Source organism: Aethalodelphis obliquidens, unplaced genomic scaffold, assembly GCF_003676395.1.
Source record: "Aethalodelphis obliquidens isolate GAN/ISIS:26980383/991018 unplaced genomic scaffold, ASM367639v1 scaffold2, whole genome shotgun sequence".
Lineage (NCBI taxonomy): Eukaryota > Metazoa > Chordata > Mammalia > Artiodactyla > Delphinidae > Aethalodelphis > Aethalodelphis obliquidens.
In genome coordinates, this window is record NW_020837946.1 from 31,089,388 (window position 1) to 31,102,854 (window position 13,467).

At 43.5% G+C, this 13,467-nt stretch overlaps 1 protein-coding gene across 1 annotated transcript in view; it reads right to left on the reverse strand.

The window, feature by feature from the left end:
• PARD3B (par-3 family cell polarity regulator beta) overlaps window positions 1-13,467 on the reverse strand; it is a 1,036,702-nt gene that overhangs the window by 997,586 nt on the left and 25,649 nt on the right. The gene's annotated exons all lie outside the window — the stretch shown is intronic.

A 13,467-nucleotide genomic window follows, 5' to 3' on the forward strand; every position in this document is an offset into this window, starting at 1 on the left:
CGGGAGAGGCCATAACAATGAGAGGCCCGCGTGCCACAAAAAAAAAAAAAAAAAAAAAAAAGGCTGAGTCACAGTCCTTCTAAAAGGAAGTTCTGCTAACTATAAGCTACACTCTCCTGGAGACAGACCGTTGTCATCTTCTGGCCACGAGCAATGCCTTCTCTCTTGCTACCAGAGCAGCCACAGACAGGGAGGCCCTCAAGGCATGTCGCCAGCTCCTTTCTCCCTGCCCCAGTCATGAAAGTCTGAATCTCACCATCCACACACCCAGGAGAGAGCAAGGCAAGGACCCTGGACTGAGCATCAGCATCACCACCCGCTGTCAACAGGAATGAACAAAAGCATCCACCTGACCGGTTCTCACCACTGTCTCACGCGCTCTTCACAGTCACAGTGAAAGAGGGAGGGGAAGAGACTGCCCAGGACAGCAGCTGATCAACGGCAGACTAGAAATGAGGGTTCAGATCTTCAAGAATCAAGTCCCTGCCCTTCCCCCCCAATTAGTCCCTGGGACCCAATCTTCACTGTTGAAACTAGGGACCATGTTGGGTTTGCTGCCCACGAGGCTTGCCATACCACCACTCACCCAGCCAGAATGCTGCTGCCTCTCCTGAGCAGGGGAGGGTTTTATCTCAGCTCTACACCCAGTCCATAGCCCTCATTCTTCTCACTAAGGAGGCTGTTCTGCAGAACTAGATCTTGGGCTCATTCCAAAGAGCAGCCCTACAGGGAGAAGGTGCAGAGACAGCTCATGAGCCAACTTAGAGCCAGGAGCAGCCTTGCTATGATGGTGTGACCACAGCAGAAGGAAGTTCTCTGACTAGAGCAACCAAACATCCTGATACACCTAGGACAGCCCCAGTTTACACTTGTGATCCAGGCATAATTATTAACAGCACCCCTTTTACTGCCCATAGTACCTCAGCCTGAATACTAAGTGATATGGTTGCCATATGACACCTGTGTGGAGGAGTCCTGGTCTTAGTCTTCCCTCCCCCTCCACGGTCCAGGACCATTCCCCCACCCTAACTCCCTTTTTCCCCATGTTTGAAAAATGGCCAAGGGTAACTAAGCATGGCTAAAAGTTTTATACGAAACAGTAACTGGGTGATGGGATTCAACAGAGATGTTTAATCCCTTCACACCCTCCGAAACACTCTCCTACACCCACACACCCCTCATTTCTGGCTGACTCCTGCTCTTATGCAAAAAGTCAGCTCAGGTGCCTCCTCCAGGAAGCCCTCCCTGATATTGACCTCCTTTCTATCCCCAGAAAGGATATCTGCATTAGGTGTTCCTCTGCTTCTCTTTCTACAGACCCCTATCTATTGGGTTGTATCACCCACCTACTAACCTGCACCTCCCACTAGACAGTGAGCTCCCTGATGATAGAGACAGTGCCTCCTCACCTCCATATCACAAGAATTCAGCTCAGTGCCTGCCATGTGGTGGCCTTTTATATAATGTTCAGCATGTGATTTTTTTTAAGTATTTTGGGGCCAGAATGTGAAGGGCCTTTAGGCCTTGCTCAGGGAATTTTCAGCGTTTCATGCTGTGGACAAGGAGAAACTAGAGTAGGAAACATTTTGGAGTAGGAAATGACCAGGTTAGCGTTTAGAAGGATGATTCTGGCCAAAGGGCAGAAGATGCAGCTGCAGGCCCTTATCCATCCTTGCAACCAAATTAGCAGATAGTTGGATAATCACACCTTTACCTCATATTTCATATCAGACCCATTTCCCTATTTCCTACCACTCCACTTCCTTTAAAATTACTATGATCTTGCACTTGTAAAAAACTTTCAGTTCTTTTTGTTTTGTTTTGACTATCGTATTCCTCTCTCACACTTCATTTGGTCCTCATCATAATCTTCAGGCTAGATAGATCACATGCCTATTTTCTCCATGAAGAATCTAATATGGGGCTTCCCTGGTGGCGCAGAGGTTGAGGGTCCGCCTGCCGATGCAGGGGACACAGGTTCGTGCCCCGGTCCGGGAAGATCCCACATGCCGCGGAGCCGCTGGGCCCATGAGCCATGGCCGCTGAGCCTGTGCATCCGGAGCCTGGGCTCTGCAACAGGAGAGGCCACAACAGTGAGAGGCCCACGTACCGCAAAAAAAAAAAAAAAAAAAGAATCTAATGTAAACAAGTTGATTGATCCAAGAGCATGCAGCTAATAAATGTCTATATTTCACCTCTGAAATATTATGAAACAAAATAATTCCCTTCCTAATACCCCCATTTTGTCAATAGCATTTCCCTTGCCACCTACCTCAAAAACCATTGTCATCTGAGGTCCAAATTCTCTGATACAGAGTATTTCCAACAACCCTTTACATTCTTCTTACCTTAATTTTCTCCTTTCTGATCCATCCATCCTGAGCTGGACCCCTCTGGTTCAATCAAACATGTGCTCAGGGCCAAGAACCCTGAGCAATAGCTATAACTGGTCTTCTATTCTCTTCCCGTTGCAGGGTACTCTTAAACATCCCAAGCAGACGAATCCTGAATAAAAACACTGCCTTCATTCAGTCACACCAGTGCTAGAAGGCCTATACTGGCTCACAGTAACTTCAATGTCAAGTTCAACGGCAGCACAGTGGCATTTGAGGCCTCTTGGCTCTTGGTCCTATTTTCTCTATTCTATCTTATTGCTACTACTCTCCAACATGAATACTGTTCAATCACATCAGTCTCCTTGCAAATCTGCTCCAATATCTATCCCCACATCAAAGCCTCTGCTCCCCACCTATCTGTCAAGGTTGAGCTCTGTCCCCTCCTTTCCTATGGACATTTCCCAATCACTCTGCTTCCTGTATTTATATTTTAACATAGGTTTTGCCACCAAATGACCTAATGACAGAATCTCTTATATTCTGCCCTAATTATACCACATGAAAATGTGCTGTCATCCCAACTATATGCAACCCCTTGAGGGCAGAGAGTCCTGTCCGAAGCCTCCACGGGTCTCACTTGCATGGGTCATCCCTAAGCACTCATAATGAGACTTCATAAATACTTATCTGGTCTTAACATATTAAAATTTTAATTATATCTGCTAAGTTTGTTGTTGTTGTTGTTTTTAATAGGCGTGCAAAAGAGCTTGAGAGAGGAAACTAAGGCCATGAGCCATGTGGAAACCATCCCATATTTTAGGAGGGATGTTGAAGGAACTGAGGATTTTTAGATTGAAGTAGAGGTGCCTCAGCTCTGTGTCCTCTGGAAACCAGAGCTTAAAGACCTCTGCATCGAAGGGGGACTGATGATAATTTCTAATTTTAGATGTTATGATTCTACTTAAAAAAAAAAAAACTTTCTCCAGGGACTGTTCTTCATTTGGGGAAAGAAGAGAATAAAACTTTTATTGAAATTTGCTTATTTTTAAAGTAAGCTCAGGAATCCATTTTAAGTGATGTACTCCAAATATAAAAAGAAAAGCACCTTTCACTGAAGTATTCTACAATAAGATTTAAGCTAAAAATAAAGATTAGGAACAATTATGCAAAGTAAATGATATTACCAAATATAATGATGTAGTACCTTTGAAAACCATAAAAGAAACCAAAAGCCCTGTGGAGATATTTGCATTTCACATTCTAGGGGATGAAAGTTTCTGCAGGAACCAAAGTAAAAAATCCAGCACTAAATAATGGTGAGGGCCTCCCCTAAAAGGAGTTCTTGAGATTCCACCCTTGAGTTAAATACACAGGTTACCTGCTTCACTCCAGAAGCTTTAGCAACCTCACTATTAAAAAAAACATTGCGTTAATACAGGCCAGCTTGCTCTCATTATGTGTATGATAAATGGATTCCTGTCACTCCCACATACTGTTAGCTTGTTCTGCATGAAAGAATTCTAAATCTGATGTGGCCAAGAGAACCTAGGCCCAATTCACTGAAGTCTACACAGCAACACGAGAAGCAGTTGGTTTGAGGTCTAAAGTCAGATACCATGACTTGTTACAACGTGTTTTTCCTACTTCAATCAAAACCACAATAATTCTAATGTATCCCCTCCCTCGGAGTATTATGAAAGGCATATGAGCAAATAAAAAACCAACTGAGATGACCCAGGGTCTGCGCTTCTCCCTCAGAGCCTAACAGAAAACGATTGATTATGTTTGAGCTGAATGAACTTAATTTTAGTAATTTGGGGCTTTACAAAATGAATTTAGCATCAGTGAAGCGGCTTTCTTTGCTTTCAATTCAAAACATAAAAAGCTACTTCTTGTATTTAAATGTCCTCATAAAGCCATCCAAATATCTTCACATTTTGATTACAGGAGAGCTCCAAAGTGAAAATATCTATCAACAATTCCATTTATCTGTGGACAATGCATTGCCTACAATGAATAAAAGCCCCCTAGAAGTAATAAAGGTAGATGGAAAATAGAAAATTCGATTTTTTTAAAAGATTCTCTCTGTTTTAAATAATGCAGTTATCTGAGAAGAATTAATCATCATAAAATAGTTTTTCTTCCTTATGTCCTGTAAAAGATAAGATTTATACTATAAACATCTCTCTTATAATGAGCTTTCTGGCTTTTCCATATAAGTTACGTCTCCTCTATCTGACTGGCATATCCTCTACAACACCACTGGCATACCTCTCAGTGTTTAGAAAAATTACACACACACAATTTTACAGGAGAGTCAGTAGCTTCCTAAAATTAAATGCTTCTTCTATTCCATTTTTATATTGCACTTATAGAATATAGTCTGAGGGATTTGGTTTTGTGCCGTTACCCAGCACCCCTGTATACCTTGGGAAGAAACTGTTACATACTCTAGACCCCAATTTCTGTTCGGAAGAGACAACAGAGGTAAAGTAATCACAAGAACATCCGTATTTATCAGCGTTGGTCACGGGTATTTTTAAAATTTGGTTAAATGATACAAACTTTTTAAAGTTTGAGATTTATTATATTTACTATTTACAATTAAGAACTATCTTAACATATGAAACCTCCCAAACACTAAAAACAGTCCAATTAACTGAAGAATAATAGATGAGCCATGAGCTGCCTCCCTGGTAAACCTTCCTTGGGGACCTGTTGGAAAGAAGACGATGAATGGAAGTCACAAATTCCAGGCCTTTCATTAACCACAGATTAATTCTGAAGAAAAATAGTCAGAACACATTGCTAGGATCTGTAATTGACAACTCAAGCAAAATGCCAGAAATTAGGAACCAATTCTAACCCCGACTCTTGCAGCTCCCTTGCCGGTAGCCTTGAGGAAGCATTTAATTTCTAGTGTTTAAGTACCTTCATCCTCAAAACAGGGGCAAGCCTTAAGTAATTACTCTCACAGCAGTTCAGTGGGACAGGTTAAAATAGACACAGGTCTTCAGATCACAACCTATGGAAATACCAAACACTGACACATGTCACAGTAGGAACGCACTCTCGAAAACACCCTTGTCACCCGTGGTGTCACTAGCTGAAGCCCCTTCGCTACCTTTATTGATTACAGGAGTGTCAGGCATGCACTTATGACGGAATTAATCAGAGTGCCATTAGAAAGGAAATATGGTATTGTATTTATTTTAATAAAGCTCCCTTTATGACATCAGACTCATTACCCAAGTCTAAAGAGTGCTGCACTCTACAGGGGAGCTACTGTTCCAACAGCAGGACCAGGGCTTAGCTCTGCTGGGTGCAAAGTACTTGGCCCATCAGGCAGAACAAATAAAATGTAGTGTACTATAACTCCATTTTTCTTTAAAAATGCCTTTAAATGGTATAGTAAAGCAAAGTGTGTCACCTCATATACATATATGGAATCATCAGGCTTTAGTGATATATCTATCAAGTAACTAGCTCTCAAAGGAACAAGTGTTTACGACTTAGTGCAGATAAGACTGCCAATGGGTCTTTTTAAACCGATACATATTTTAAATATAAAGGCTGCAAAAATGTAAACATGTTGAATGGGAAAGAGATATGGACCTGAACTGAAAAGCAGAACAGTAGTGTAAAAGTGCACACCTGTATTAAGCCTTTCAATCACACCACTTATGAAAATGCATATAAGAAATTATTGGCTTTAATATGCTTATTCCTCCAAAATAATATTTACCTTTACCTTTAATTTACTGAGAAACTCCCATAAGGCCCTACTTTATGAGACCATCATCCAAACAGAGATCTGCTAGAACACGGGACCTGAGCTCGTTAGCAAGACCACAGTCCTGGTCACCTGCTGGTTTGTTCTCAGGGTCATTCCGTTCTTCTACTCTGGAGCGAACCACACTTGCCAACTGGTTTGGCCAACAGGGAGTGCCGGCGCGAGGCTAGAGAGCTTGGTCAAAGAGCAGAGAAGGGAAGATATTTCTCCTTTTTCCCTCTCTGCTTCCAGTGCATCTCCAGCACCCTCTACTAGTCTCAGCTCCTGCCAGGCAGCCTCCCACCCCCACTGGGGATCTAGCTCCCTCTAAGATTGCTGTGGCATCTGGGATCCAGAAACACCACCTGCTTCCATCACTTCTCCAGTCTCAGGGGTGATGTAGCCGCTGCCTGCTGTTGCTGGTCTCTGAGTTGCCTCACCATCGCCAGTTTGACTCCTGGACTCTTGCATCATCTGTGTTGACAATGCCCTGTTTTAAATTCCCTTTGTAAGGCCTGTAGTGGTTTCTGGACCTTGAGCTAAGAGTCAGGAGACTTCTGTGTATTTCATGCTGTCTCTGCTCTTAAACCCATATGACCTTGGAAAAATTCACTCTCTCCAGACCTGAATTTCCCCACCTAAAAATGAGGAACTAGAGAGATTTAAAATCCCAAAGTCTAGATCATACCTCATACCAATTCAATCAGAATGTCTGGAGGCAGGAACCAGGCAACAGTATTTTTTAAAACATTCCCCAGGTGGTTCCAATGTACGGCAAAGTTTGGGAACAACCACGCTAGTAAGCAGGAATGTGTGCTCATGTCTTCTCTGTTTTCTAGAATATTCTAAGAGAGCAGGATTAGAGTAAGAACTGCACATTTTCAAAAATTTCAGCTTGTTCTTAGTATCAATATTTTTACTATGCTCTTAACTAGCTATCTTCAATTCTACCCATCACTTGTAAACAATATGTATACTTGATCCCATGTAATGCATTATACTCAAAGTTTAATTATTCAATTATCGAACAAAAATCCCCAGGAGCTAGACTGGCAAATCATCATAAACACCTTGAGGAAAAGACCTGAGATTAATTCGTTCCAAAGGTCCCTTGGCCAAGGTCCTGCCCCATATCCCCACCTCCAGGCTATTCCCTTTGGAGCCTCCTGTCGCTTCTGCCTTCTGCCTGTGTGAATCTCATTTCCCTCCTCTGCTCCCTAAGATAGCTAAATTCTACTCCCCTGACGACAGCCCACCTCTGCCTCTAATTCCATAAACTACGTATGTATTCCTGGCTCCTGCCCTGCCTCACTCCACAGGTCTCACCTCCCCTATCTTCTGGTCTCCCCGGCACCCTCTCCAACCACGCCCAGCTCTGCTCACCAATGAGCTCACTGAAACGTTGGCAAACAGGCCCTCACTGGTAGTGACAAGCCACAGTGAGAGAAAATTAGCCCTGAAAATGTGTGCCGAGACCCGAACACGGTTGAATGCTGAGATACGTTTCCATTGCTGCTTCTCCTCAAAGAGAAATGTGCTCAGCACATGAAAAGCATATTTTAAAACCACAAATAACAACACTGTGATTCTGATGCAGGGGATCTGGGGTAGGCCAGAAATCTCTTTCTTTAATAAATACCCCAGAGGATTCTCGTGCAGGTGGTCCTTGGACCACACATTAGAAATCATGTCACCAGTACGCGCTCTGTTGCGTTTAGTGAAGCATGTGGCACGTGTACGGATATGCGGAGGCTCCCGTTAGATGCTTCTTTCCAGCTGTATAAAAACCTTCCCTCCACAACCAAGTACAGGCAGGGACACGGCTAGCGGAGGGATCAGGAAAGCAGAGAGTGGGAGGGGTGGGATGGGGAATGCCCCCATGATCCAAGCCTGGTTCAAGCTCTCAAGTTCGTAAACTAATCTCAATATACTACTCATGCTGCAGAAGAGAAACCTTGAGGTCGGGTATCACCTCTTACTCTTAGGACCCTTGGGGGAAATAAGAATAATAAGCAAAAAAAAATCAAAATAGATATTACAATCTATTTTCACTCAAACTGGTGAAGGAGTTCTGAGCATATCAACCCAAAATATGCAGCTCTGGCATATTCATTATTTTGAGCTAAATACACTTGAGAAATAGCAGGTGTAAGAAGGGCACTCTGACCCTCCTTTTTATTTCTGGAAGCAGGAGAGAAAACTCCCATATAAAGGTGCCCTCCCTGTACGGAGAGAAAAGAAGACATACTATTTCCAGAGATGAGGAATTGGGGCCAAGAGAAATCTGGCAGACAAACCTTGCTGAACTAACCCTTATCTACCTAGTCACCTCCACATTTACTGCCCCAAGCCCAAACCCCTTGGCCTTAGCAATTTTTCACACATTTATTGTTTTTCTGCCTAGAAGGCATAAAAACTTTCTGCTCTGGTCATTCTTTGGGTTTTCATTGTGTTGTGAGGGCTCCCATGTACATGTAAAAATTTAATAAAATGTGTGCGTTTTTCTCATGTTAATCTGTCTTACGTCCGTTTAATTCTTAGGCCCAGCCAAACACCGTAAGACGGTAGAAGCGAATTTTTTCTCCCCGACACTTGCTTCCCCGGTTTCTTAAGAGTGGAGGAAAAACTAACCCAAAGAAAAAAGTCAAAGGTAAAAAGAAGTAAACATATATATTCCCTAAGGAAAAAAACAGTCAAGGGGACCAGGGAGAATTCCTTCATTCTCTCAGGAAAGCACGCTTGTCCATGTGTTCACATGGAAGCAAACAGACCACTGCAAGGGCAGTCTTCTACTCAGCAAAGTGTAACTAGGTGTGGACTTCCCTGGTGGCGCAGTGGTTGAGAGTCCGCCTGCCGATGCAGGGGACACGGGTTCGTGCCCCAGTCCGGGAAGATTCCACATGCCGCGGAGCAGCTGGGCCCGTGAGCCATGGCCACTGAGCCTGCGCGTCCGGAGCCTGTGCTCCGCAACGGGAGAGGCCACAACAGTGAGAGGCCCGCGTATCGCAAAGAAAAAAAAAAAAAAAAAAGTGTAACTAGGTGGACATGAATTTATAGAAATAAAACTTCTCTTTGGAATGACCAAAGAGTAGAGAGGAGGAAACTGCAGAAAGCTTCTAGCTGTGTTTAAGCACTCTGTGCGGGGCTCTCAGAGCTCTAAGAGGGGTCTCAGACCTCCAGGTCATTCAAGGTAAGCCGAGGCTGCAAGCAAGCTACCACCTCCACTTCCCCAGGATAGAAAACCGAAAGGAGAGAAGGCCACATTCACTGAGCTCCTTCTACACGCCAAACCATTCGCGTGCATTGCCTCTCAACAACGCCATACTGTAAGTATTATTACACCCTCTAACAAATCTCAGAAATGGTCTCAGATGGGTTAGATAGCTTTACCCACAATCACAGACTTGGGAGGTGGCAAGTAGGACTGGAACTTGGGTGGCTGCAATTCCAAGGTACTTCTCCCATCAGTACCTTTGTAGGCTGCAATCAGATTGCCTAGATTCAAATTCATCTCCAACTTAGTAGCTGGGTAACCTTGGACAAGATAACTAACCTTTTTGTGCCTCAGTTTTTGCATCCTTAAAATGGGAATACAAATAATGTCAACCTCAGAGTTCCTGTGGTGATTGAGTGGATGAACCCATATAAAGCCCTTACACAGCATCTGGAAGATAGTATATACTCAAGACATGGGCTGTTAGACCTAGAACCCACCCCAATCCTCCCATCATATCGTGTTCCTGTTTTCTACGCTTTTCTGCCAGAGTTTTCATTTTTCCCTACCACTCTGTCTTTCTTTCGCGAGAAGGGTTTGTTTGTTTTTTTTAATGAAAACCCATATAACCACTCAAGTTCAACATTTTAGTTGTATAGTAATTACAAAGCATTTATCAACACATAACAAGAACACAGCAAGGCTTTAATGACTGTGGAATAAAGCAAAAGAAGGTAGAAAGATAGGACACAATTTACTTATAAATGCAACTCAATATCTAAAACCCCTTTTAGGAGATGAGATGACCTTGGAAAAGCAGACGTGCATTAGAGCAGAGTACACCATCCTACGAACACAGCGCTCAGAGAAATAACAGCAGGCAATCTCCAGTTCCTCCAAACCTGTCTCCTAATTAAACTAATTGGTTTAAAATAGGTTAGACTTCTCGTGTATAAAGTCCTTAATGGTTCACGGTTTGACAAAATGTACTAGGATACAACTACTGGCTTGCATTTTATTAGAATTAGGGAGTCATAACTATAATATACAATCTGATATTTAGCAAAGGAAATATGCTTTTCAAAGCAGAATAACTGGTCTGCTTAAATTTGAAATTCTTCTGATAGAAATGTCATCTGTTTTCCACAAGAGTACTGCAATTTAAAAATATACTTTAACAAAAGACATTTTTGCTTCCAAATTTATGATTCCTATTCCTCTAACTCCTCTCCATGGAACGGATTCATTTTACATGTCACACAAATTGTTATTACAGGTTTGACAAGATCACAGCTCTCTTATAGAGCCCCATTCACTCCCCTAGGGGCCACAATTCTGTTATAGTCTCTAAATTAATAGGGTCAGGTGTGAACAATATTTACAGAGCATATTTTGAAGAAAACAGGCACTCTAAGACAACACCAAGGAAGTAGAATGTATAGTAACCCGCCCTTCAAACCAGCATGATAAAAGGCTCCCTTGCCCAAGTGGAGTTTTTGTATACGTTTACTACGTATTTTCCAGTACAGTACTTTCAATATCTCATACGCCTCTGGTCACCTCTGTGACAAGTGACAGTACTGGCTAAGGTCAAATGACAGAGAAAAGGAAAGATGCAAGGCTGCAGAAGCTCACCAGTCTCAGAAGAAGGCAGTGAGCCCTGGGTACGGTCTGGGTGTGAGTCATGGGGAAGAATAGAGAGAGGAGCCTTCAGGGAGAATGAAGGAGGATGGGCATCTTGCTGGGTTACCCGGGAAACTCACTCTGGGGAAATGAGGAGGAGAAAAAAACACATATTTGAAGGGCAGGGTGTCCGTCTGGGACAGAGGATGAAACAAAATAGAGAAAACACTCCCCAGAACTAATAAGGGTTGCCTCCTACCCCCTCCCCTCTCCCTCTAGTAGAACTCCCTCCTTCCAGGGGCTTATGACGTTTTGCTCCACCTTCTTTCCCTTCACTTTTCACACGCACCAGTGTACTTCTTGGTTCCCACATCTGTTTTTTCCTCCAGAGTCTAGACTATGAGCATCTCCAGGTCAAGGACTAGCTTTCTATACACGCTTGATGAATGAATGAATGAACAAGGAAGGAAGGGAACTGAATTTTCTTCGAGCCTGTAGGTCAAATTACATACCTCTCTTATAATAAAGTAACCTCAGAGAAGAGTCACTCAAGGAAGCACAAATAAATATCAGGAACTTTTTGATATAATATTACCTTGTTACTTTTCTAACCAAACCCTAGACTTCAATTCATTGTCATGAGGGTAGAGATGGGGGGAAAATGGTATAAAATCTAGGAGAGGGAGGACTGTACAGTAACCTTAGCTTTTATGGTCAAGCAAGGAAAGATACCTCTTCCCCCTCCACTCCCTCATCCCTGCACTGGAGCTACTGAGGTAGAAGGGAGGAAAGCGCTGTGGTTATATCCTCACAGCTAACCCAAAGAGCCACAGATTCCAGTCTGGCTTGCCCTGACTCTCCTGGAGGAAAGCTGTGTGGTACTAATTACCATCCGTTTAGTCTGCACTTACACTTTCACACTTAATGCCCAAATCAATCACTTTGGCTAGCTCACCTCAAATCGTACTTGTCCAATTTCCCAGGTCACAAAATTTCCAAGAATTCCTACGAGACCAAGTATAACAGAGCCAGTTTCCTTAAACAAAGTCCAAACGTACTCTAATGGCACAGAAAGGTGTGTCACAGGCATTTCTTCCAGAAGCATGCTCATCTTGCCGCAGCACAGCTCTGCTTACATCACCCCCCAGTCACACAGAGAATTGCCAAGCCTGAACCGGGATGGACTGCTGCCCAAGGGCTGCCTGGGGCCCACAAGAGCCCTGTGGCCATGGACAGGACACTGGGCCTTGCTAGGTCTTGGTTTTCCTGTCTGTGAAGGATAATACCAACCCCATGAAATGGCTGTGAGGATTGAATGGGTTTATCATAAAGCCTCCAGACTAGTGCCTTGACAGAGTTAGCACTCAATAAGTGGCAGCCATGATTATTATTGTTGTGATGATGAAGCTTTCCTTTCATCTCCCTTCCCCAGCCAGCCCTAAAAAGGCCACACTTTTGCCTAGGCTGGTACTCGATCTGGATTACTCTTAAATTTCTCCTAAAACAAGATCTAGTTCAAAGGCCACCTCCTTCCTCACAACCCTTCCTACCCTGGGTCCCCACTGCTCAGCACACACATGAATACTCATCTCCTCAGGGGTACTACAACCCTGAGTCTACAGCTTTGTTATGAGACTTTTCTGCCTTGTTATCTGAGAGAGTCACATCTTCCCAGATTTTGACCTCTCTCATGGGATAAACATCGAAAGCTTCCCAAACTTCCCCTCTATGGGTACATGTGTTGAGTTCTTAACCATGATCTGTGGAAACCTCCACAAACAGAAAACTATCAGAACAATGGGACTTTCCTGGTGGCGCAGCGGTTAAGAATCCGTCTGCCAATGCAGGGGACACGGGTTCAATCCCTGGTCCAGGAAGATCCCACATGCCGCGGAGCAACTAACCCCGTGTGCCACAACTACTGAGCCTGCGCTCTAGAGCCCACGAGCCATAACTACTGAGCCCGCGTGCCACAACTACTGAGCCCACGTGCCACAACTACTGAAGCCCACGCACCTAGAGCCCGTGCTCTGCAACAAGAGAAGCCACTGCAATGAGAAGCCCGCGCACCACAAAGAAGAGTAGCCCCCGCTCAACCAACTAGAGAAAGTCTGCATACAGCAACAAAGACCCAACGCAGCCAAAAATAAATTAAATTAAATTAAATTAAAATTTTAAAAAAAGAAGAAAACTATCAGAACAAAAGTGACACTTTGATTGCTTAGGGGAAAAGGCCAGACTTCAAAGACCCACTTTGAATTTTTACAACCCGTTTAACGTCCTTTTTAGGTTTTGCATCATTGGAAATGGGGATGATAAATCAAGCACCCAAATATTACATCATTATAATAAACTAGTTTATATCTTTCTCATGAGACAAGAATTACTCATGCTCTTACCTCTTCGGTACGCACATTACCTGCTGTGTTCTGAACTCTGGCAGGAGTCACCCTTTATGAAGTCACTCTTATACACCACACACACACACACACACACACACACACACACACACACACACACAC